We start from the raw sequence: 27,786 nt of genomic DNA, 5'->3' as shown, positions 1-27,786 counted from the left end.
AATCCTGCCTGGTCATAATAAAAATCTATGGAGAAGTTACTATGTGAGACCCAAGTATATATTTGCAAGAAGCCTTTATCCTTAATTCCTATCTTAGTCTTTTCAGGCTGCTATACCAAAAATATCATAAACTTTGTGGCTTATAAACAACAGAAACTTTTTTTCTCACAGTTCTCAAGACTGGGAAGTCCAAGGTCAAGCAATTGAGAGATTCTTTGTCTGCAGAGGGCCTGCTGGTGGGTTCATAGATGACGGCCTTCTCTCTGTGTCCTCACAAGGCAAGGGGCAAGGGACCTCTCTAGGTCCCTTTTATAAGGGCACTAATTCTATTCATGAGGGCTTCACTCTCGTGACCCAATTACCTTGCAAAGTTCCCACCTTGAAATACCATCACATGGGGAAACAGGTTTTGACAAATGAACTAGCGGCAGGGGTCGCATAAACATTTAACCTATAGCAACTATGAAATATTTGTTGAATTATTTTCCATAGTCAACATAAAAATGGAGACATTATGAGCTCCAGCAGAAAAAGTGCCAACTTTGAGGAGAGAGACATAACAAGCAGAGCCTTGGTTCTGCAATGCCCCAGCTGTGTCATCTTGCACATATTGTCTCTGTGTGTATTTTTCACATTTGAAACATGAAAATGGTCATGTCTGGTCTGTAGAGTTGTGGGGAAAATTATTGATGATAATGTTTATAAAGCCCTGTCCTATCCCACTGGTGGTGGAGAGGTAGTAATGTATAGAATATTATACAGAAAATCAGAAAGGGAAAATACTTCTTCCCAAAAGAAAAAAAAAGTACTCAAGGATAATTTTTCTCCACCCTCCCCAGAATCACTGTCTATAAATCTTAACTCACCAGCACTAATGCCCACAGTCCAGTCTACTCATAGATTGGGTATATGTGTTACAGAGCTCTTTTTAGGAGTATATATATTATTTAAACTTCTATTTCAAATATGAAGTCTGTGCACATAGTCTGTTAAAACTATGGGACTTCTGCATTGGTAAACAAAACCAACTCAAATTAATTGATGACAACTCCAACCTGAATTAATGATGTTACAATCCACTGATGATTTTAAGAGTTTGGCTTTATGGGCCGGGTGCGGTGACTCAAGCCTGTAATCCCAGCACTTTGGGAGGCTGAGACGGGTGGATCATGAGGCCAGGAGATCGAGACCATCCTGGCTAACACGGTGAAACCCCATCTCTACTAAAAAATACAAAAAAACTAGCTGGGCGAGGTGGCAGGCGCCTGTAGTCCCAGCTACTCGGGAGGCTGAGGCAGGAGAATGGCTCCAGCCCGGGTGACAGAGTGAGACTCCGTCTCAAAAAAAAAAAAAAAAAAAAAAAAGAGTTTAGACTTACGAGCAAACTTTCTAACGAGAACAACCTAGTGCTATCTAGGGGAGGATGAGAGTAATTAGTACAAACAAATGGATGTAAAACAATTATTTTTTCAGCTAAACATTTATCCTCCATGCATTCATCTATACATCTACGCATCCAACAGACATTTACTGAGTGCCATGTGTCAGACATTGGTTTCTATGGTTGGTATTCAGCAGTAAAACAGACAACATTGCTGGTGACCTCATGATGCATATATTCTAGTTCATAATACAGACCAACACAAATAAACAGATAAATTTATAAATAATTTATCATGTTGACAAGTGTTATGAAGAAATGAATGCATACTTAGGATAGCTGAACACGTGATAGCTCAGGGGAGGCAGGGTGGTCAGGGACCACTTCTCTGAGGATGTGAAATGTGAGTCAAGACACAGATGGAATGAAAAAGTGAGTCATGTAAAGACCTGGGAGAAAAGCATTCTAGGCAGAGGCAACAGCCAGGGCTCTAAGGCAAGAGTGAGCTAGACATTTTCCAAGCCTAGAAAGAGGACCAGCACATCTGGAGCAGAGGGCAAGGTGGAGAGTGGTAAGAAATGAGATTGAAGAGAGAGGCAGGGCCAGATCACCTAGGGCCTCATAGGCCATATAAGAGTTTTCTAGTTGATTCTAAGTGTGATGAGAAGCCTTTGAATTTTATTTGTTTATCTGTTTTCTTGTAAAGGAGTGATTTGACCCTATTTTCTTTCTAAAAAAGAGTTTAATTGTTACGGGAGAATTATAACTCTACTCTATTGTAGGAGACAGCAGGTTCTGGAGATGCAGAAGGGAGAAGAGGAAGAAAACCAGAGAGACCCATTAGGAGGTTACTACAATAGTGACCCTAAAAGAAATGGCAGAAGCTTAGACCAGGGCAGTAGTAAGCAGGAGTTTTAAGAAGCGGTCAGATTAGGACCTATTTTAAAGTAGAAGGAACAGACCTCCTAGTGGAGTAGATGTGAGTGTGAGGGAAAGAGAAGTTTGAAGCACACCTAATGTTTTCAGCCTAATGAGCACCTGGGGTACATTTACTGAGATGGGAAGACAAGAAAGCAGCAGATTTGAAGGGAAAATCAAGAATTCTTTTTGGGGTGTGCTCATTTGAGATGCTAATTACACATCTAGATAGAGATGCTGAGCAGTCAGATGGAAGTGAAACAAATATCCATGATTTGCTGCTGAGGAGTTCCATGTCAAAAATTCCAGGAGTAAGCACTCAGTAAATGTGGTTCTCTTACCACTTAAACTTTGGGAAATACTTCATTTTCTTCTCTCAAGAAACAAATTCTTACCAACTTGACTGAGTGAATATACCTAGAATTCTGCACTTCCAAATTATTGAATACACATTCTTTTTAAAGAGTATATGGAACATTTACCAAAATAGACCATATACTGAAAAAAAGAGCAAGTCTCAACAACTTTCAAAGGATAATGTTTTTTCACCTCAGTGGAATTAAACTAGAAATCAATAATAAAAAGATAACTAGAAAATGTCCAAATGCTTGGAAATTAAGCAACAAACTTCTACCTAACCTATAAGTCAAAGAGGTAATTAAAATGGAAATTAGAAAATATTTGAAACTGAATAATAGTGAAAATATATCAAAATATGTGGGATGAAGCTCAAGCAGTAGCTAGAGGCAAACTTGTAGCTTTCAATGCATATATTAGAAAAGACTGAAAATAAATGCTCTAAGTTTCCATTTCAATAAACTATAAATAGATTAACACATTAAACTCAAAGGAAAGATATGATGCAAATTTGAGCAGAAAGCAAGGAGAAAACAGACATTTAATTTAATGGGGAAACTTAACAAAGCCAAGAGTTGATTTTTTGGAAAGATGAGTAAGTTGATAAATTCCTAGCAAACCTGGTTAAGAAAAGAGAGACAGGGAGAGAGAAAGAGAAGGGGGAGAGGGAAAGAAAGTGAGAGAAAAAGAGAGAACGCGAGTTACCAATATCAGGATTTTAAAAGGCCACATCGCTATAGATCATACAGACATTAAAATGATTATAATGGGCTATTTCGAAAAACTTTGCCAGTAAATTCAATAACTTGGATGAAATAGGTAAATCCTTTGTAAAGCACAATTTGTCAAAACTAAAACAAAAAGAAATAAGAAATCTGTTAAAAACTGGAATATTTAATTAAAAATCTTTCCACAAAGGAAAATTCAGGCCCAGATTGTTTCATGAGTGAAACCTTCTAAGCATTTAAGAAGAAACAATAGCAAACTTACATAAACTCTTTCAAAGAGTTTAGAGAAAGAAAATGTTTTTAAACTCATTTTATGAGGTCAGCATAACCCTGATACCAAAACATGATAAAGCCGTTATAAGAAAAGAAAACTACAGGCCAATCTCACTCATAAATATACATACATATATGTGTGTGTGTGTATATATATATGAATTTCTTTTAAAAATCAAATATGCTTTTGCTTCAGTCTATTTTGTTCAGTCAGACTAATCTGTAAGTATATTTGAGACATTTTGATGGCCCTAGAAAACATTCCAGGGTTGGACATTTTTCAAACTGCAATCTTGAATTAAAAAGTAAGTGCCTATAGTCCACCTGATGCCCCCAAAGAATATATTTGTATCCTTACAACAAAATTAATTATAATTCATCTTTTGGGGACAAACTCATCTTTTGGTTCCTTTAAGAAATAATTAAAATAAAGAGAGTCCAATGACATCAGCCAAGCTTACCACAACTCATTAGCATGACAAATATCTGCTGACATAACTGATAACATTGAGATCATTTCTTATTGTCTTCTTATGATGAGTAGTGAATCAAAGCAGGCGTACAATCACATATTAGGACATACTTGTATATAAAAGAATTTTGTAACCCCTTGGCACCAAATCACAGTGATGAAAAGCCACGATTTTATTAAACAACAAACAGCAATTCATTGCTTCAAGTTATTTTTATATAATAAACTATTACATAAAAAGATAGTGGTTTAATATTTTCTTCTCATAAACATTTTCAAATGTCTTCATGTGCCATTTTATTAATCTTAGTACCCCGAAATACATCCACCAGATCTGGCCATTTTTGGAACACACACCAGTAGGGCTAAACTATCAGCAAGATACCTAAGCAATCCACATGGCTGATTTATTTATTGAATTGACTGGATGTTTCATAAGTGCTTACAAACCAGTCAGCTGCAGTGGCTGCAGGGCAATGATTCTCATAGTGTGGTGCCCAGACCAGCAGCATGAACTTCACCTGGGAACTTGTTAGAAATTCAAGTTCTCTAATTCTAGTTCAGACCCATTAAATGAGAAACAAAATCACAGCCGTCTGTACTTTCATGAGCTCTCCGGGGAGTTCTGAAACCCGCCCCACCTCATGTCTGAGAATTGGTGACAGATCCACTGAGGATCCAATGGTTAAATGGTTATCAATGTTATCTATCTGCCTATCGATCTACCCATCTATCTTCCTGCAATACATATGCCATTCAGTGCTCACACATAAAACATCTTCCTCTAAGACACAGTTTTCAAAGAAACAAAAGGAAAATGTTATGGAGAAATTAAAGGTCACAGTAATTTGAAATCGCTTTAAATATTGATAGGAGATCAGTAACTGTCAGTTTTGGCAGTGGCATAGATAAAATTGTTTATGGACTTCAGCCTTATTTCCATCAAGAGTCCTTACCAGAATTACAAGTGAATGGGAGGATGCTGCTTTCACCACCATGATTGACATGTGGGATGTATAGACTGATTAAAAGAACAGGCTCTGGAGCCTGAGTTTGAAGTATACCTCCTCTTTATTACCAGTGAGACCTTGGGCTAGTCTCTTAACTTTTCCATGCCTCAATTTCCTCATCTAAAACAGGGACAATAATTGCTTCTACCTCATGGGGTTGTGAGTATTAAACAACATGATATGCATCTAACATTATTCAGATAGAGCTTGGCACATATTAAATCCTCCATAAGTGTTAGCAATTATTATCACCAGCTTTAATACTATTAGACCAAACAAAAGTAATCCACTCTTAAATTACATTTTATAACTGATGACCCAGACCGAGCCCTCTGAGTTTCTAAGTGACAGAAACTCAAGAGCTGGATTAGTCAAAAAGGATAGTAAATTCTACTTACTTTGGGTCTACTTACCCAAATGATGGAAATAGGAGCATGAATTGTCCTCAAGGATGACTGCAACCAGGGACTCAAATACACTTAGGACCCTCCCCTCTGTCTCTGTCCTCTCTGCTTCTCCCTGCATCACCTTCATTCTGTTAGACAAAAAGTCTAGCTTCTTTTGCAGGGCAGAGAGCAGGGTCACCAAGTCATTCTAGTTTTAAAGCCTCAGGTGTGACCAGAGAAGATGATCCAACTAACAGACTCAAGGAATGACCATGGCCTACTCTGGGTGATCGCCCTTCTTGGGACCAATGTCTCTGGCCAAGGTCGGGCTCCTTCCTTTTGCACACTCCTTCCATGGCAGTGGCACCAATCCACCATGAGTTTTGCCAAGGATTTATATCCCTTTAAGGTAGGCCCTGTGCAGCCTTCCTGAGCCATCTGGCTTGAGAGAAGTAACCAACCATTTTATTCCTTCTTCCTGTTGTTGCTGTCATTCTGGCCATTTCGCAATCTGGTTCTCGATGAGTGTCCCATCTTTCATGGCTTTTGTTGAATTTGACCCCAGGCTGGAAACGGGATGTGTGTTTATTTTACCTGATAAAGTACCCATGGCTGAAAAGCTTGGAGCACTCGAGTACTGTATTTTTTCCCCTCCAGATGGGGCTGTAATTATAATTTAACTGTCTGGGTCCAACTTAAGGTGAGGAAAAGATATATTAAGTTTGCACACATGTTATTCACCTACCCCCACCCACATCCCTTCGGCTCTCCACATTTCATAGGCAACCACCTTCTGTGGGAGGTGTGTGTGTGTGTCTGTGTGTGTGTGTACATACACAGTCGTGTTACAATTCTCATTTTGCAAAGTTTATGCAAAAACCAAACACCTGGGTTCAGAGTTTCCTAAAGGAGTCATCTGAAGTAGGTGCTTTACGCCAAAATGTCACAAAGATTTATGTGCTTTCATTTGTGCATTAAATTGAGGACAGGTGGGAGAATGCTCAGGCCTGAGAAAAACTGATAGCTCATTTCTCCCTTCGAAGAGAGATGGCTGTTATGACTACTGCTGGTTTAGATAAAATAGATACAGACTTTGTTTTTAAAAAAAAAAAAAAGAGGGCTCATGTTTGAAAAACAATATTTCAGCAGTCAAATAATTACCTCTGCGATCATGTTTCTCACAAATGGAAACCCTGGACTGAGATCCCATGGTGAGTCCCGCCCCTAGTTCAAACAGAACAGGCGATACTATGCCCAACAGCCAAGAAAATGGCCGGACCTCCGTTCACACTCGCTGAGGAAGGGTCCCTGGAATTGAGGCAAATGGCGGCCTCAACACATTCCATTTTAATGGCTTGCAACAGAGTCAGTTGCACATATGTAACCACTCATTTTTTAATTTGATTCTTGTTTCAAACACCTTTTCAGGACCCAATACATCTAAAAAATGTCATCACTTGATAGGTCGCTACTCTATGCCTGGCCTTGAAACAAGCGATTCGATGTGCTGAGTATTCACCTGGATTTGAAATAAGACTGTGAATTTGCATTTCAGAAAGGGAATACTATTTGGAAAACCCAGTCTGCTAGACTTTTCACAAAGGGAAAGGAGAGCTGCACTGGGAAAGCCTGGTGGTCAGCCTTCCCCAGGCAGGATGCTGCTTGTCCCCCTGATGACCTGGAGGCATACTGGAGAAATCAAAATTATTCTGTACACTTGATCCTTTTGAGGTTCAAACTGAGCTTCTGAATCAAATATTTATCAAACCATTGGCTGATTTCCGAAGCAAGAATTTTCTATTTGGAAACCAGAGCTATGTTCACATTGAAGGGCAAAGGACATACAATTAGTCCCTGTTTTTGTATGACCTCACTCAATTACATGGATACACATGAAATCTGAAACCACCTAATGATTTCTGATCTTTTCTTGTGTAGGCAATTTCTACAATTCTAGTGATCCGTTGGTCATTTAAAACAACCACTAAATGTGATAATCAGAGAGTAAGAAATGCTCAAAAAAGCAATGGGAAAAGCTTTCAGATAAAATACCCTGTAACTCCCAGACATTTTTGTATAAGTTTACGTAGCAGCTCAGCTTGAGATATGTATGTGTTTGTGGGGGTGATAACTATGACTGTTGAAGGGAGGTAGATAAAGGAAGACATTTTATAAATTGGAGAAAAATGGTGCTAATAGTTCAATAAGATAAATGCCTGCCTTTTAAAGTTGAATTCCAGAAGAAATTGCAACATAGAAACTGACACAACATTTTTTTTTTTTTCCATGCCAGAAAAACATGCTATCTTGCACCCAGATTGGAAGTCTTGTGTTACAGCTTGAAAACACTGGAATGGTGCTCTATTTAATTTCTGTAATTTATACATTTTTTTCTTTTATTACTTTAAACTTTTTTTTTTTTTTTTTTTTTTTTTTTTTGAGACAGAGTTTTACTCTGTCACCCAGGCTGGAGTGCAATGGCATGATCTCGGCTCACTGCAACATTCACCTCCCAGGTTCAAGTGCTTCTCCTGCCTCAGCCTCCCAAGTGGCTGGGATTCCAGGTGCCTGTCACCATGCCTGGCTAATTTTTGTATTTTTAGTAGAGACGGGGTTTCACCATGTTGGCCAGGCTGGTCCGAACTCCTGACCTCAGGTGATCCACCTGCTTCAGCCTCCCAATACTTTAAACTTTTGATTAAAATTCTACTGCTTAGTGAAAAGAGTCCAAGGTTATTTTTTCATCTAAAAAACAAAAAGAATTCTATTCACTGCGGTTTAAAAAGCATGCCTAGAAAGAGCCCTACCTTAAATTTGTACAGTGCCTCAAAACATTGGTTCTTACTCATTTTCAATATACTCAACACAAACATAGAAATAATTGCTTACAATGTCAGTGGATCTATGGACCATCTAATGCCCATTCCTAGATCTGTGCAGGGTGTGGAGTGTGGTCACCACACCCAGCTCTACCTTTTACATTTCCACTTACAGTGTCTCACTTGATCCAAACGACAGACCTTTGAGGGTCTTATCCATCAGGCTCGGGTCATGCCTACCTCCAGCCAGTCTCTCACAAGGCCTAAGAACACAGATCTGGCCACTGCCTGCTAGTTCAGAAGGGTTTACTTTCTCTACTCCTACTCCCTCCACCCTGACAGGTAGGATCCAAGTTAAGGTTAGATGATGTCTTGCTAGGTAGGCTGATTGGGTGGGGTGTGAAATACATTCTTCCAGGAGGAAATAGCCAGGGTTTTTAGGTTCCCAATCTACATCTCCACCCTGCCTAGTGGGTCAAGAGTGCTAGCAGTTTACCTCTGTGCTTCACAATGTCTCCACGAAAAAATTCACTGTGGCTCCTTTATGGGGAATCTCCCCTTGCTGTGGTGATACCAGAAAATCTCTGTCCCAAACCTCTGGGGCAAATAGCTGCCCTGTTTCTGTATCATTGGCAATGAACCTCACCATGACTTAAAATAGCAAAAACAAGAACTAACATTAGACTGACTTTGTTCCAGGCACTGTTTCAAGCACTTCACACATAGTGACTTGTTTAATACTTACAACAATCCTATTAGGTAAGTGCTATTATTCTACTTCTTTCACTAATGAGGAAACTGGGCCACAGAGTTGGGATATTGGTTTTGGGGTTTTTCTTTCTTTCTTTTAGTTTGCTTATGATCACACAGCCAGTAAAGGTTGGAAACAGGACACAAACCCTCCCTTTGGGTCCAAGCTCTGACCACTTGACTCCACTTAGCAATAACAAAAGAAAATGCACATACTTATAAATAAATAAACATATATATTATCTGAGGTCTTGACCAACATTTTAATTTCTTTGACTAATGGGAATATTGTCATCAAGAGGATTAGAACTGCCCCATTCAGTTGATGAGTCCTAGAGTGTAAGGAGGAAGCTGTGAGGCATAGTGGTGAGGAGTGCCAGAGCTGCTATGGACTCAGGACATGAAGGAAAGCCACAGAAGCTCCCTTCTCCTCTTTGTCTACCACCAGCAAAACAAGGTGCTGTGGGGTCACAAAAGGACAAGGATCTGGATGAAGGTAAATGTGGGTTTCAGAGGGTAAAGAATGAGGAGACAAAGGGGAAACACTGTGTGATTCCACACAGAAAATCTACAATTGCTCACAACACGTGGCTACTGCCTACCATGGGGATATAAATTAGAGATTGTTCCTAGTACGTGCTCATGACCTATTGTTATTCTTCATGCATGCCGTATAGGGTTTGGTTCTAAAGTCAGCACGGCAAAATTAACCAAGAGTTGACCTTCCCCTGCAAATCTCTGAAACTGTGCAATAGCAGAGGACACAGACATATGTCTGTCAGCAAGTGCAGCGCAGCAGATCCTTCCACCAGTAACGAAAGAGACTTCTGTTCTCTCAGTGGAGCACCTGAGGAAGAAGCTGGCTTGAACATACGGGTCCTGTTGTCCAAACAATACAGTTTTTAAAGAGCAGAATTGCCCTCAATATATGCAGATGCTCACACTAGGAGATGCACTAGGGAACCAGGACAGAAAAAGGAAACATCACATTTCCATTCCCCATCTTATGCCAAGGCATAACTCAATGGAAGGAAATGTACCCGGAATTGATCCATCTGGGTGTGGCTTCATTTGACCAAGTTAAGCATGTGCGAGAGGGATGCCACCATTAACTACAAGCAAGGCTGGTGTTATTACACATTGGTATGCTGATCTGCCCAGTGAAAGCTCTAATTGGTTAGTGCCCAAAGTGCCAGTCCTTAAAGTTTTTACTATAACCACTCCAGAATGCACACATGGACCCACGTATGTGGAGCCACACATGCCTACATAGCTTAATCTCCATCACTGCAGCATAGGCGTTTTGTCTGGGACTCCCTAGATTTAAGGGTACTTTTATTTACCCTCCAAAGCCCTGCTCAAATCCAACAGCCCTGGACAGTCTTCATTGCTTTTCTCCAAATGGGTGTGATCTCTCCTCTACTTCTGTCATTTTCCTTTCCTTGTACTCTACCTTTTATTATAGGTGGTCAGAGACCCTATTTCCCACCTAGGAGGTGAGCTCATGGATCCTTAGTGACCTCCTTTTCAAGAGTATTAGAAGGCTGCCTTTTACAAAGTTAGAGGTCAATGGATGTTTCACAGAAAATAAAATATCAAGTGAATGCATCACATAAAACGTGTACTCATTTATTTATGTGGGCCATACAGAGCCATGAAAAAACATAATGAATGAAGTCTGAAAACACTAGCTCTGTGAGTATGAAATGCATTACCTTCTGAGGGTTTAATGTCACCAAACCATTCTTGTTCATGCCCAAGTCTTTCCTTGCAATTTCCTAATTCCAACCACCACCACTGGAAAGATGGAATAGAAAACACCAAATGACAAAAGAATTGTGAAACTTACAACTTGGACTCTATCCTGGTAGAGATGGGTGTTGAGTCAAGAAAGCATCTACCTATGAACTTTTCTCTTTACAGAAAAGACTGTTCAAATGTGGATTTCATTCTCTCTATCTCTCTCTCCCTGCTTGCTTATTCACCCTCCATTTTCTCCCTAATTTATAAATTCTCTAATTACCCTAACACCATACCAGGAAGTAACCTCCTCCCATACATCACTGTGGATCTCTTGGAAGGAGTGTAATTCCTGTATCACCTCCCTCTGTGGAAGTCAAAGGGCCAGAGCCAGACCTACCTTTCACAGATTCAGCACAGGCAGGGAAGGGCTCTCTCTTGGGACCTTGAACCTTGGTCTCAGAGTTCCAGGGCAAGAGGTCAGGCCCCAGAGTAGTGGCAACACTGCTCCAGCTGGCCTGGCTGTGGGCTTTGCTTCCTTTCCTGCTCCTGTCTTCCTGGCCCTTATACTAGTCTTGGTGTCTGCCCACTTTTCCAGCCTCCCATTCTTCCCTCTGTGAGTTTCCCAGTAGCCTCCTAATAAAATTTCCAACACTTCAGCTAACCCAAATCAGTTTCTGTTGCTAGCAGCCAATACTTCTAACCAAGAGGAGCTTCAGAAGAATTTTGTATATGCTCTTAGTTCCAAGCACTAAGAGATGGGCTCAACCATTGCAGGCAAGAGCATTAAGCTGGTAACTAGTCTGTTCATATTGAAAAACCAACTTCTCTAGGTGAGTGGTTGTTACTTCTGAGGAAACACCCCTTCCTGCCTGTCTGAATCCAGCGGCCTCTCCTTGTCACCTGCCTATCTTGTGGGGTGTCTCCTTGCATTTAAAAGCTGACTCGAATTAAAACATTCCAACACACACATTCAACAGCTACTTCTGTTGTATCAAAGAAGGTTTTTGCATCACGTTGTCATGGACCAATACATTCATTAAAGATAATTGGTTTGTTTCCTTAATGAGCTTTACTCCTTCACTCAATTCCCTTGGGAAAGCTCCATTACTATTACTTAACTCTCTTGGGGGACATTGAAAATGACTCCATTCCATTGGCTCTAACTGGTTAAAGTAGCCAAATCAAAGCTTCAGAGTTCCAACCCAAATATTTCTTTTTTTGGTTCGTATGCACATAATTACATATGATTTACAGTGACGCACAAAATTTCCGGAAATAAAAACAGGAATCATTGTTCAAAATTTTATTCAATCCAGAAAAAATATACCCAGGCAACAGAAGACAGATGTCACGAACATGGGACATGTGAGGTTGGAAAATGTTTGCCAAGTACATCTTTACTATCCCCTGAATTCCCATAAAGGGCAGGAAAGCAAACAAGATCTTGGTGGTGCTCAGGGAGGAAAATAAGTTCTCAGAGGGTTCGAAAACTTTTGTATTGCGCTAATAACTCCACCTCCTGTGATCCAGTGATTAGAAATACTCCCCAGAGTAGGAAGCTCTCTAACAAAGAAGCAAACTGGGAGTGGGGGGTCCAGGTGGTGACTCAAGATAAGCAATGCAGTGGAAACCATAGGGCTACTACTTGGTGGAACTAGAATTGCCAAATGTCCTGAGACCAAGGAATTAGTAGCTTAAGACTCGGCCCCTAGGGCAGACGGGAAGGTAGGAGTACCATGCTGACTCCTGAGGGAAGGTCAGATAACAAAATATTGAACTGCTTATTGGAGCTGAACTTGTGAACCCCTGAGGTTTCCCCACCCTGAGGAGTAAAAGCTGTGCACAATGATCTGCTCTAAACAACAAGTCGTCATTGAAAGGAACCTGTGCCAAAACACAGATTGGGATTTTGTGAGGATTTATAGATAAAATTGGATTCATCCAGTTGACCCTGGGCCATATTCTTTCCTATCATCACCCGCTCAAAAAATGGAGAGATGCCCCCTACAACCACCGAGGGACAGATTGGCTTCTGTGGGTCTAGTGGAATCCTACCTCTAGAAGCAGCTGTTCATGCCCATCTCCCAGTCAAAGCAGACAGATGAGAGGCCTCTGCCTTTGGTGTGGGGCCTATAAAATGCCCTGTGCTTAGACCCTTGCTTACTCCCTCAGCCCATGTCACACTCTCTTCCTCTCACACCTCTCATGTACCTGCCACTCGACCTTCAGCTACTTCCCGGGCCTTATTCTAGTTGCTACCTTAGGATCTTTGTCTCTGCTGTTCCTCTTTCTGGAATGTTCTTTCCCATGACCAATTTTTCTTTTCTTAGCCGTCCACTTGAATGTCAACCTCCACGGCTCTCTCGAGTAGTTCCCACCTTGTTCACTTCTAGAGCAGGGGTTGGCAAATTATGGCCCAGGGGTCAAATCCAGTGAGCCACCTGCTTTTGTAAATACAGTTTTATTGGAACACAGCTGTGTCCCTTCATTTACAAGTAGTCTGTGGCTGCTTTCACCCTACAGTGGCAGAGTTGACTGGTTGTGACAGAGACCAGATGACCTGCAAAGCCAAAAATATTTACTATCTGGCCCTTTACTGAAAATATTTGCTGACCCCTGTTCCACGGATTTCAGACATTCCATAATTATTGTTCTTTACTCTCTTATTTCCATTCAAGCCTATATGTCCAGGAATGCAGAAATCTTGTCTGTGTTATTCATGTTCTTGCCCCCAGCATCCAGCAAATTGCCTGGCACAAAGACACCATACAACGTGGACACTAAGCAGGGATTACCATTTCCATTTTCTACATGGAAACACTAAGGGTGAAAGGAAGGAAATGTATCTGTGCTGGAGTGAACTCACTGTTGGGGGTGGGCTATGATTTCGTTTGCTTTCATTTTCTAAATGGCTTTTATCCAGATTGACTAACTTGACTCTTCTTTGAATGGTCTCTTTCTTCCCTTCTGTAGGTCAAGTCAAGGCCTGTGACTGGACTCTATTAAGGTATGGAATCCAGCTCTGAGACTCTCTTGTCCAAGTTTTGACTGAGACATGGATACATCTTCTATGTTTTGGGTATTCACCTGTCTTTGATCAACCTGAACACTAAAATCTTGGGGACAGTAGAATGGATTTTTCTCCATTCTCCTGGGATCCACTTAAATCCCCTTAGCTTGAGTGACACTCCTGGCAAGTTTTCATGAGTAGGACAGAGGAATAATGTTCCTGAATCATGTGCCTAATTAGAGTATGTGTGTGTGTGTGTGTTTTATTTATCCTGCCATAAGCCTTTTTTATTAATATATTTAGCCAGCAGGAGGATTATTATTAGATATTCTTGTTTCTAAAACTTCATCCTAAGGATAAGGCAAGCAGGAATTTGCTTCTAAAGCAACTTACTGTTGCTACTTTTAATAATCGAAGGTTTTAGTACAGTGATTTCTCCTTAATCCTCTCAATAATCCCAGCAAAATATGGGTATCAGAAAGTGGAAGGCAACTTTCCTGCATTTTGCTGGGTATCTAAGACATGGTACTAATGGAGTGTAGCTAAACTAAAGACCATTTCAAAACAAGAGACTAAGATGTGGGTAAACCAAGAAGCCCACACAAATCCTTCTGTGGAACCAGGAAATGAGCATCTAGTTAAAAAATGTGCCTGTTTTTCTGCCTCCTTACCTTTTTCTACCATCTCAATGTTGCATTAAGATTTAGCCCTAACTAAATGAAGCATGGGATGGAGCCACAAAACACAGGCAGCAAAAAATCTTTACTGGAGTGCACCAAGAAACCAAATCCCTTTTATGCTGAGGATGGCACCGTTTCTGTCACTGACGCCTCCTAGCCTGACAGAGACAAGGAGCAGGGGATAATTCCAAAAGCAAGTAAAGACCCCTGTTGTATGTAAAAAGTCAGCAGCACCAGGCACTCCTGAGGCTCCCACCCCAGGAAAGCTGGAAGAGACAGTGCACATTTTTTCGATGGGGTACTCCTTTCACAGGCAGTCAGAACGTAACTGCCTGTTGCCAGAAACCATTCATCAGACTCTGCAGAAAAGGCTGTCAGCTCAGCCTGTAGGCCCCACGCCAGCCTGTCAGGATCCAGGCTAGCAGCCAGGGTGTCAGGGGCTGCGGCTGGTAGCCAACCAGGACTTTGATGTCTAAGGGTTGGCCGGCTGGTATGTGAGGGTGGCCAATGGGCTCTGAAACCGTATACCCTGCTCAGAGGTCATGGGTTCTGAAAGCAAGCTGGTCGTTAGAGTATCTCTAATAAAGATGGAGGTAGGCATTTCATATTGTTAAAAAAATTGTTCAAATTATTTCAGTATTTGTTTTGATTACATTTCCATTACACATGCTTTTTATTATGCAACTCAATTAGTATATAAAAGATTTTTCTGTTTAAAATGTTTAAATGAACATAATTATACAGTTTGGAAAGATTACAATGCTTTTATTTAATTAACACTGCAATAAATACATTGCTCTGTAATGAACCCCATACTTTTAGGCCATTAACCATTCAATAAATTTGCAATATGGAAGGTCCTTTATGGAGAAGAAGATAAATAAAGCTATTTAAACGAATGTACGACAGCTATGATGCTAAGCAGCAAATTATAGCTTTTTGCTTCTCATCTACTAGAGTTGTACCTTGATTACAAACACATGCGAGCGTAATAAACAGCATACATTTCAATTACTATTTTGAACATGAGGTACACTGGACGTTAAAGAAAAATTCTGCAGCATTGGTGCAGCTCCACTTCATGGCATCTTCCCAATGAGAAACTTCTAGAAATTTTCCAAAAGGTTCATCTGTTGTCTGCCTTATCAAGCCAGGTCTGGGCCTGCCAGACAAAAAAAAAAGTCCCTCAGGCAGCCTCTCAGAACCAGCTGGTTCCATGGGTGATCACAGAATTAAAACCACTCCCCTTGTGTGACACTCTCTGACAAAGGACTATCTATGACAGGCCTGGCAGCAGCAGAGGTTATGTCCAGGCCCTGCTCTCTGCCGTCTTATCACCGTACACAGCAGTTACAAGCAAAATGATGAACCCCTTCAGTCCCATGGGCCTCAGTCCTCATCCAAACACCTTCGTCTCCTTCCATTACTGAGCCCTGCAAGGATGGCACACATAGCTGATGCCCATGAGCCCAGATTTCAGATGAAGCTTAGAGAGATTAAGTGTTGTCACAGGGTCCCAGAGCCCAGGTGAGGCTACTACTTAATGCACCTTCTACTTAATAGTCAGTGATATTATTGTATTACAGCTACCAATATTAATGCACCTTATTAATATTGGTAGCTGTAATACAATAATGTCACTGACTAAAATGTATTGACATCAGAAACAAGGACTGATATTGAATGATTATTATTTCCCAGGGATTATACTGCATTTTATAGATGAGGAAACTGAAGCTTAGATATGTGAGTAACCTGGCCCAACATCACAGCAAGTAAATGGTGGAGTCAAGCCCAAGCTATGTAGCTGCTCCCAGAATTCTATCTTCAAGTGGTACCTGGGAAGATCCCAGTCCTTCCTTTGACTTACTCAGTGTTCTTTACTTTGCTCTCCTTCATAGTCTATTCCTTTTCTTTTTGGAGACAGAGTCTTGCTCTGTCGCCCAGGCTGGAGTGCAGTGGTGCAATCTTGGCTCACTATTTCAACCTCTGCCTCCCGGGTCCAAGTGATTCTCCTGCCTCGGTGTCCCTAGTAGCTGAGATTACAGGTGTGTGCCACCATGCCCACCTAATTGGGGCCTGTCTCAGATAAATCTTAAAAGAATCACAAATGGGATCTACTTTTTAACCCTTTTCTCCCTATATATCAGGAAAGATGGCAGCCCACAACCATTCAATAGAAGCCTCCCTTGGTATTCAACCAGCCGTATTCGGCTTGCATGGCAAAAAGCTTTCAGGGACGGGAAACAAAGAACACAGTGGGTGTGGCGTCAGGCCTGGTTTTAAGTCCCACCTCTGGTATCTACCAGCTGTGTAGCTTTGACCAGGTTGCTTATCCTTTCTGTGACTCATTTTTCTTAACTATAAAATGTAAATAGTGATAATTCCTATCTTCATATGGTTATTCTGAGATATGTATCAGATAACCAAATTAATCTAAATTAGCTTAATATGTAGTATGATATGTAGTAAATGCATAGTACCTAGCATATCATAAATGCTTAGTAAGATTTCGGGTTCCTCATTACAGGTTTAGAGAAAATCTAAATAACTCAACTGACCATTCAACCAATATTTATTGAGCATCTATTGTTTTCTGGATACTGCTCCCAATATGTGGGATAGATGAAGTTTCTATTCCTGCTTCTGCACTACTTTATACTGTGTTTATGGGGTGGGGGGGGGGGTGCTCGTAAAATAAGTAGACAAAAACTGTAATATTTCAAGTGACAAAAATAAGGCAAGATGAAAAAGCTGCATGATAAAGATGACATGAGGGCTATACAACAAGGTGATATTAGAATCAGGTCTGAATTCAGACAGTGGTGCACATGCCAGGGTGCCTGACACATAGTAGCAAGTCAACAATCACACAGTGGAGACTGAAATATGGACTGCCCAGCTCACCAACCCCAGTCATCCAGCTAGATGTTCATTTCAGTGTACAAAGATTTGCAATGACCTGCTCTGTGCCAGGCACTAGGGGAGACAGTGAAGTTGCCTTTAGGTTCGAGCCAGCTTGTGGACCTTCTGCATCATGATGCTGCTGTTAAAGGGTGGCATGGTGGCCTTTTGTGGACTCCAGAACATTCCAGTACCCAGATCTCTCGTCTAAGAAGGTAAGCATGGAGTATACAAGTAAAAGGGAGGCAGGCTTAGAGCCAGGTTATGGGTGTAGCAAAGGACCACTGGTCAGAGGTGAAATGCAAAATACCTGCAATGGAGGAGACATTTGACAGATTGTAGTTATTTTTATTTTTTCCTTCAAAAATAAATGTTCAGTTTCTACATGGCACCAAGTTCTAGCTAAGAACTGAGATGAAAATGATACCCTCCTTGTCCTTGAGGAGTTCAGTCTATTATGCTCATAACCATTACCGTTATATAGCTCTTCATATTTTTCCTAAAACTGATTTCCTATTTTTACTTCAATTTTATCATTATTGCCTTGTATGTGTTTATGTCATAAACCAGAAATAATTTAAAGACCCATCAAGGATGTAACCAGATGGATGGATGGACAGACAGAGGGATGGAGGGTCATCCAAGGCAAATCTAAGACTCTGCTCAGAAACCTAAGCCTTCGATCAACTAAAAACAGGAGTAGAATAGCTCAGCATTTCAATGGCTGGATCAAGCTTCTCTTTCTTTTCTGAAACTAATTTGCAATTGAGACTCAATTTCTTCATAAGTAGTGAAGAACTCTCATGGGGTGGGGGTAGTGTTATCTGTAGGTTCATATTTGGAAGCCTTCTTTTCCCCAGTAACAATCATACACTTCGCATATGTCTAATGTTTTAAAGGGCATTCATATCTCTTAGATCATGCAAATGGCTAGTTGTTTTAGTGTTTATTATAGAGTTGAGGAAACAAGTGGAAAGATTTGCTGGAGTCTAGTAACTTGGACTGGAGAAACACGAAGATTAGAACCAAAATATCATGACAAGCAATGCAGAGCTTCTTTTCAAGAGTATGAGAGGGTTGCCTTTTACAAAGTCAGTGGTCAATAGATGTTTCACAGAAAAGAAAATAACAAGTGAATGAATCACATGAAATCACATACTCATTCATTTGTTTGTGTGGACTATGGAGAGCCATTAAAAAACATAATTAATTAAGTCTGAAAGCACTTGTTATGAGCATGAAATGCATTACCTTCTGGCGGTTTTTTATGTCCCTAATCTCTCCTTCCAATGTCCTAATCCTAACCACCACAACTGGAAGGGTGGAATAGAAGACACTAAATGATACAGGAATTATGAAACTGACCACTTGGAATCTATCCTGGTAGAGATGGGAGGTGTTAAGAAAGAATCTACCTACGAGCTTTTTTCTTTACAGAATACTGTACTAAAGCTCTGTCCTCTCTCTCTCCACATTCCTTCTTCCTCTTATTTGCTTTCTCTCTTTACTATTTTTCTTTCCCTCTCATTCTCTTACTTCACTTCCTTTTCATCTTTTTTTCTTTTACTTCTTTTTTGTTCTTTTGTCACTCTAGCTTTACCATGAGTCTATCACATTGTACTGCAAACAGATCTTCCAGGGTCTTATACCTGCCCTCAGCATTGTATTTCCTCATTTGCAGCATCTTAGCATGAAGCACACACATAAATCGCCCCCCCCACCCACCCCAGTATCTCCCTGTAGTGGAAATCTATCATTTCCATTCATCCCTTCCCCTCTTTTTGGAAAGAGCATGCCAGTGCTCCTTGGAAGAACCATCTCTCCCCTGGTTTCCATGTATCCCTTCCCTTCTCCAGCTCCATGGATCTGCACACATCTGGCAAGTAAGAGCACTCCAACTCTCAGGCTCAGGGACTGGTTCACAGATGGCCACATGAGTCAAGCCAGGCCAATGAAATCAATCCCAGGATTTTTTTCTCCTGAGTTGTGAAGCTACTGTGATGAGTCTAGAATTCATCTTTGCCACCACTTGGAGACAGACTGCTTGAAAAAGAAACCAAACAGTGGTAAGCAGAGCCAAGGGATTATAACAGATCACTAACCATGTTATTTGAGCACCTGCATCCAGCCACGGCTGAAGCTGGATTATTTAGTCTTCTGAATTTCACAAGCCAGTAAATGACCTTCCAAAATTAAGCCAGTTTGAAGTGGTGTAGTAGATTAATCTGGTACTACTCCTTCTTAGATGCATGCCTTTGCCTTGTGAATTTACAGTTTCTCTAATAAACAGTCAGAGTCTATTTCCCCTCCCCTTGAATCTGGGCTGGCCTTGTGACTTTCCTTAGCGATTAGGATGTTAGCCAGCAAAAACAGAGGTTTGAAATGTGTTTATGTGATAGAACTTGTTCATTCTTACACTTCTGTTATTGCCATGGGAACATGCCAGAGCCAGCCTGCTAGAGGATGAGACACACAGGGCCCAATTGCCAATGTGACCCCAGCCAATAGCCAGCTGACCCCAAGACATGTGAATAAGCTCAATCAAGAACAGAAGGATCACCCAATCAAGCCCCGTATAAATTTCTTTTAAAAAATAGAGATAGAGTCTTGCCCTGTTACCCAGGCTGATCTCAAACTCCTGGGCTCAAGCAATCCTTCCATCTTAGCCTCCCAAAGTGTTGGGATTATAGGTGTGAACCACCATAGCTGGTCAACCAGTATAAATTTCTGACCCACAGACTCATGAGCTAAATAAATGCTTATTGTTTTAAGTCACTGAACTTTGGAGTGGTTTGTTAAACAGCACTATGGTGTCAATAAATAACTGAGAGTGTTGCTTTTCCATTATTTGCAACCAAGGGAGTCTAAATATATTAGTGCCCATGTGGGATCCCACACAGCTGCTGGTATTTCTCTCATTATAGCATTTAATGTGCTCTTCTGTAATTGGTGTTTACCTATCTGTACATCCTTCCAAACCAGCACTGTCCAACAGAACTCTTACAAAGATAGAGACACTGTATTCCAGCATTGACCCACAATGATAGCCACTAGCTACATGTGGCTTTTGAGTAATTGAAGATGGTATAGTATGATTAAGAAATGAAATTTTGGATTTTATTTAATTTGGATTAGTTTAAGTTTAAATAGCCACCTGTAGTTAGTGTCTAGCATATTGAACAGCACAGCTCTAATATCTAAACTCTTTAAAAGCAGGAGTTGTATCCAACTTGTTCATTATCACATGTCCAGGGGTAGAGACAGGGTTAATAATTTTTTGTGATAAAGAAATATATTCTTCTAACTCCCTTACGAATTTCTCACTCCCTGGTAAGTAGACCCATCAAACCTAATGATGTAAATAACCTTAGATGTCACCAATTTTCATAAGCACCATAAACCACTCAGAAACATTTTGTCTGGAGGACAATACTATCCTGGTCACAACACCCTAAACTCCAAAGATTTAGTACTTTTATTGGCTAGTGTATTAGTCTGTTTTCATGCTGCTGATAAAGACATACCCGAGACTGGGCAATTTACAAAAGAAGAGGTTTAATTGGACTTAAAGTTCCACATGGCTGGGGAAGCCTTTCTATCATGGTGGAGGGCAAGGAGGAACAAGTCGCATGTTACATGGATGGCGGCAGGCAAAGAGAGCTTGTACAGGGCAACTCCCATTTTTAAAACCATCAGATCTCATGAGACCCATTCACTATCACAAGAACAGTATGGGAAAGACCCGCCCCCATAATTCAATCATCTCCCATTTGGTCCCTCCCACAACACATGGGAATTATGGGAGCTACAAGATGAGATTTGGGTGGTGACACAGAGCCAAACCATATCAGCTACTAAGCAAAAAAGAACTTTCTGGATAAATCCTAAGCAAACATGGAAGTACAGTTGTTCCTACCACATGTGTTTCTCTTCAATGACAAACAGACCCTAAGATGTGTCCTGCTTCTGGTTGGAGGACAACCTCCAGGAGGTCCATAGGAGAGGGAAGCAGCAGGATTAATTCATAAGTAGTTCAAACACCACAGGAATTAGAACTCTCAGAGAAACACCTGCCTAATCCCTACCAGTGTTGGGAATATTGGAGCAGATGCCTCTAGAAGTGCTCAAGGGTGCAGTGGGAAGTGGCTGGGGTAGAAGGAGAGACGACAGTTAAGTTTCTAATATAGAGTGTTCAACCTCACAGGTGACCAAAGGACCTCACAACAAGCCCAATTCCTGATTTGTGCCAGGCAAAAGAAATAGGACTCTGAATTGCTTTCATATATCTAGAACTCTTTTTGTTCTTCCTAAGATGTTACTGGTTTTTTAGAAAGACCTTTCCATTTCTGTGATCCAGAAATAAGAGCCCAAGGTGTTAGCTGAAAACAGTGTTTACCATGTAAATGAGGCCCAACAAATACTTAAATAACTTCTATAACAATAATTATTGTTGTTTGCAAGACTTCACATTAAACAATGGCCATCTCTCAAGAAGGCAGAAAGGAGGTTGAACTTACTTTTTTGTGATATTGAGTTGTCCTCTTTATGTCTTCTGCATATATATTAGAAGGATTATAGAAAAAAATACTTTCTAAGCCGTGTGTTGGAAGTTATAAGTACAGGATGTTTTTCTAGCCAAATCTCATCCAACACAGAAATGCTTTCAGGGTTCTTCAGAATCACTTTTCATATCGTGGCGTGTCTTATTATTCAAGGTCAGCCGGAGCCCAGAAGTGACTCAGGCCACTTGAATCCCTGAGATTTGAGAGATTTGAACTGAGCATAAAAGGGCAGAAAATGAATTGTGGCCAAAAAAAAGGTGACTAATTCTTACAAAGGAATTATATAACTTTTAAGTTTTGATTAGAGAGATGGATGCTGAATATACTCCCAGAATAATAACAACATGAATATCACTGATCATAATACCCATATTAACAGTAACTTATTGTTTAATATATGCCCAGCACTTTAATAAGTACTTTACAAGTACTCTCTCACTTGTTCTTCAACAGAACCTTTGCAGTAGGGACCATCAACATGTTCAGTTAATGAATGAAGAAACTGGGGCTCAGAGATTAAATTTAAAAAAATGCTGTCCAAGGTCACACTCCTAGAAAGTGGGAGAGACAAGATTCAGAGCCAGGTCCTCTGGCTAGGAGGCCCAGGCTCTCAACCACTGAGTCATAGGAGAGCTGCTTGGTAACTGCCTTAAAGCCTTGGAAAGCCAAATACCGCAGCAATATGAATCCCTAGGAAGCTTAGTCAATGTTTTCTTAACAACCCTAACTGCACCTGAAAACAAGTAAACATTAAAAACTGAGTTTTGGAGAGTTTTTTTTTTTTTTACACACCAGGAAGTCTAGACACCTGCTTTTGTATATTTTCTGCAGGGGGGAAAAATAGACTTATTGTATGAAATTTATTTCAACCATTTAGGGAGGTTTTAGTAAAGATGGGTTACATTTGCTATTCAGCAGTGAGACATAAATGTTTAACACAAGGTCTTCCTCCTTAGCCACCCTTCCCCTATGGACGCTTTGAATAATGCAAAGTCTGTTTTAAGCTCTGCTGATTTACTCAAGAAAAGGGTCAGAATATTTTGAAATATTTGTCATACAATCTGGCATACAGGAGCATTAAAACTTAGGATAAAATTCAGCAAACTACTTCCTGTCTGCTGCTTCTCAAGACTTCATGGGCCCATAACACTTAATAAAAAAAAAAATGAGCTGTAAATAATACCTGATTTAAACTGCATGTCTCATTAAGTGAACTAGACATTTGGAAGATCTTTTCATTCTTGCTGGGGAGTATATAAGCCTTTTGCGCATAAGATGTTAATTTCCTGCTCTTTGAGGACTATGTGCTAGACGCTTCACTGTTGGCTTTATTCCCATGAACTGATTGATAGTCAAACATCTTTGATCCACAAAACTGCAATTTCATATGGTCTACCTAACAAATGCTTTACATATTTTATCTTCTAATCCTTACAACAACTGGTAAGGTAAGTCCTCTTACTCTTTCAAGTTCATTCATATATCAACTCCAGGAGGACAGAAACTCATGGACTTTATCACCTCCAAGTCTTAAGTGCTTAAAACAGGGCCTAGCATATAGTAGGCACTCATTAATTATTGGATGAATCATGATATGCATGGATGGATGGATGGATGGATGGATGGATGGATGGATGGGTGGGTGGATGGATGGATGGATGGATGGATGGATGTATGGATGGATGAGTGGATGAATAGGTGAATGGATGAGTGGATGAGAGGGTGGGTGGGTGGATGGATGGATAGATGGATGGATGGGTGGGTGGTGGGTAGGTGGGTGACTAGATGGATGGATGGATGAATGGGTGGATAGATGGGAAACTAAAGCCTAGGTAGATCATTCAACAAGAAAGTGGCCAAGCCAGGCTTTAAACCCAGGTCTGCATGTTCCTGTGATTATCCTGCAAAGCCTTTAATTCACTAAGCATGCAACCGGTTAAAGAGAGAATGCACCAATTGCAGTCCTCATTTCTAGTCCCATGACCTTTCTCTAAAAGTCACACCCTGTGTATGTGGGCAGAGGAAGAACCTAGGACATCCTGTGGCAACACAGCCAGCTGTCTGCTCAGGCCTTTCCAGGCCCTAGATGTTTGGGGAAAGAGGGACAGCAGAAGGGCAATCGTACTGAAAAGGGTTTCAAATGCCTTTGATACTGAAAAAGCGGGGAGGGCGTGGGAATAGCCAGAGGTTACATGGAAGGACAAACATCACAACTGGAGGAGACTGAGGTGGAGAGGAGACCTGAGGTTGCACATGCAGACCTGTGGAACTGTTTCCACATTATCCACATCAGGTTGCAATGCTTCGTTAAGTGGGGCCCCCAAGGGTTAACCAGGAAGGTGGAGGGGACAGAACAGAACAGGGGAAAATAAACCTTGAGGAGGAGGAAGAAGGGGAAGAAACTCGGACTGGAATCGCTTTGTTTTATGAATAGTTTATGAGGCGTATCAGGAGTCACCCTAACGGGCAAGGGCTGGAATGTTTTCTAACTTTAAAGTGAAAGCCGCCCACCAGGCTATGAGTGTGGGAGCGGCAGAATATGAAAAACATGGAGGCCCCTCTCTGCACTGCCCAGCTATCTTGTAAAACATGGATCTCCAGGCCGCATATACTAGCAAATGTGTCTCACTGGAGATGCTAAAACCACCTTGGAGTTTTACACAGCCACTGTGCCCAGCTAAATGTTTTCAGGCGACTTATCTCTTCCCTGGAAAAGTATCAAGGGTGGACCCTGCGGCCAAGGAGACATTTGGAGAGGAGGACCACAGAGCCGGGTGTGGCAGTGGGCAGTGGGGTGGCAGTGCTTACCTCTACACCAACTGCGTACACACTGGTCACCATGGAGCAAGGAGGAAGTGCAGCCAGGGCTAGGTGGTCTTGCTGTGGGGGTAAAGAACACACAAGGAGCCTCAGAAAGAAATCTTTATTTGTCCAAATGAGCTTGATGCCTTTAACAGTTCCCTCTCCACCCACAGGCAAAGCCACAGGCGTCCCATAAACTGACCCCTCTACCCAAGACCTTGGGGAAACATTTCCTCCATGCCTTCCCCAATCCCTGGACTCCAGATCTCAGGATGGAGCCCCACACCTCCATAGTTGACCTGCCTGTGTCTAGGCTGCTCCTATGCCCTTGCCCATCTCTACAACTTATCCCAGCAACATCCCTTGGGTTCTTAAGGCCAATGTCCAAGAGGCCCCTTTGCCCCACTTTCCAGGCAGTGTCTGTGCTCACACTCACTTCTGGATTCAAGTCACGGTCTGACCCTGAGCCTCATGCTTGCTTGGAATGGGAATTCAGACTTTAGTCAGCAGGCTAATGCAAGGACACTGTGATAGAGACATCCGATCATTGGGTGCACATTCTCAGCCTCCACCCTAACACACTGCGCTGTCCTCTTCCATTCATAAGACCTGAAAATCTGGCTTTCCAAGACATCGCCCTACCCAAGCTGCTCTACCTCGGTGGAAATTCAAGCCAACGTTTCTTCTTGATAAGATTTTCTCTTATTCTGAGTTGAAAGGGTTTTTTTTTTTCTTTTTTTCTTCCCTTCCAGAAAGGGTGGAGAGTTATTCAGAGGGTCTAGTATGTAATGGATGTACTGGTGTCCTTGCAATCACACCTACTCTGCCTCAGAACATGCTGTTCTTTATGTCAGGGTAGAGTCTGTATATCTGCTTGAGAAGACCCTGCTACCCTCTGGCACTCTCATGGTTCATCCTGGAATACGAGCTATTCTTCATAGGAAATGGATAATGCGATATTAGTGAAGATATTAAACATAGCATCTGGCCAGGGAATTCATGATGTCCAATGAATGAAGCTTGTTTCCTTGCTTCATTCATTCATTCGTTCATTTGAAATTAATGCGTGTCTGCCATGTATCAAAACACAGTCAAAGTCCTCAGAGTTCACAGTTTAGTGAGGGGAAAGAAGCAATACACAAGCCCATAAATAGATGAACATGATCATTTAAGATAGTAGCAAGGCTATGGAGACAGTACTGGAATTGAGAGTGAAAAGCAGACTTAGAAGGATGGAAGTGTGGTGGAGATCTAAGTATAACAGCCCCCCCCCCCCCTCCCCGCACAGAGAGCAAAGCAAGGTTAAGCAACCCTACTCTCTGGAAGTTTCCTCTAAACCCAACAGAGTCCTAAAGAGTTAGTCTGAGCTCTGAGAAAGAAAAAGATAAGAACCCTTTCTCTAAACAGGATTGGTCTGAACGGACAAAAGCCATTCTACTACAAAGACTAAACCCAGGTACTGATGTTGGCATTTCAGTGTGAGGAAAGGAAGACTCCTGACTGGCAGCTGCAAAGGACACTAAATGAGAGAGTGCATGGGTGGGAACACCCAGTCAACTGGGCTTGAACCCATAGAAGATGGTGGTGAGAAGGAGAATTCCCTTCCAACTAGCTCTAGGCCTGGACAATGGGACCACCCACAGCAGCTGCTGGGCACCTTCCTACGGTGGAGAATCCAATAGCTCCCCATTGAAGCCAAAAGACACATCGATCCTGGTGGGCAGGTGCTGCAAGTCATAAGCTTAGGAATTTGGGGGCTGTGGTCAAGTCTCTCAAGGTATTCCTGTTTGCATCCTACTTTAGGTAACTGTGGTTGCCATGTGGTCATACACTGCAGGGGATGGGGGTTGGAGCAAAGCAGGATGATGCCTGGGAAGTGTAAAAACGAATCCTTGGCTAGCATCAAGGGAGTTGGCCTAGCCTCAGGTGAAGCAGGCTGAGAAGTTGTTAAGGTCATACCTCTGTGTGTATTATACAAGTCTGTGCCCCTAACGAAAATTCCATTTCTTCTAAACAGGCTTCTTGAAGGACTCTTCTTTGAAAAGGCCAATCTGTGTTCTAAAAAGGGCTTAATGAGGACATAGATATGACAAACCTCTTAAGAGACAGAGCAGAGAGATTTACAGAAACCTACAGAAAAATATCAGGTAGTCAGGCCACTTTAGGAAGAGGGAGCACTAAGGAACCTATAGAACTGGAAGAAATAAATGGGAGTGCTGAGAATAGGAGGGTGAGCTTATAAATAAGAATAAAGGCTGAGAGCAGGTAATCAAATGAACAGTTACAATATTACAATGGCAGCCTGTGGCATTTGTTAGCATTTACTATGTACCAGGTGCTAGGTAATGTGCTCACGTCAGTCCTTGAAGAGAGGTGTTATGATTTTCATGATTCTTCTAGAAGGAAAACTGACTTTCAGACAATTTGAGGAACTCCCCCGCAAGACTTAAGACTTCACAGCTGTTAGACAGTGCAGACACATCTAGACTCCCAGCACCTGGCATTGAACATCCAATAGGGCTGTGCCCCATCCAGTGAAATCCTGTGACCACTTATGCTGGAATCATAGAAGGGACTAATAGACTGGCTTTTCCTAGGCTTTGCTGGACATGCAGAATCAAAATCTGCATGTGGTCCCTGGAGATCCACCTTCCAAAAGCTCCTTGGGTGATATTGAAACACATTCTTGTTTAAGAACCAGGCAGTTAGGGGCAGTGAGTAGATTGGGTTGTTTGGAACAGAGGGCTTCTAAGAAACTAGGGGCTTGAGATCTACAGGATTTTTTTTTTTTTAAGTCAGCACTTCCAGAAGAGATGAGGGACAAAGCCCACACTGTAGAGTGCTGGGAGGACTCCATCTACACACAATATTAATGGTTATTGATCTGAATGTGATGGAGTGAACAAGGGCTGATGCATCCTGCCTTCCCCAGGGACCTGGCTTAGCACACTGAAGTCAGGAGGGAGACTGGAAAGAACTGTGTACAGATGA

Source organism: Papio anubis, chromosome 2 (genome assembly GCF_008728515.1).
Source record: "Papio anubis isolate 15944 chromosome 2, Panubis1.0, whole genome shotgun sequence".
NCBI lineage: Eukaryota > Metazoa > Chordata > Mammalia > Primates > Cercopithecidae > Papio > Papio anubis.
The sequence above is the reverse complement of the archived record's forward strand: the minus strand, read 5'-3'. Positions refer to the sequence as shown.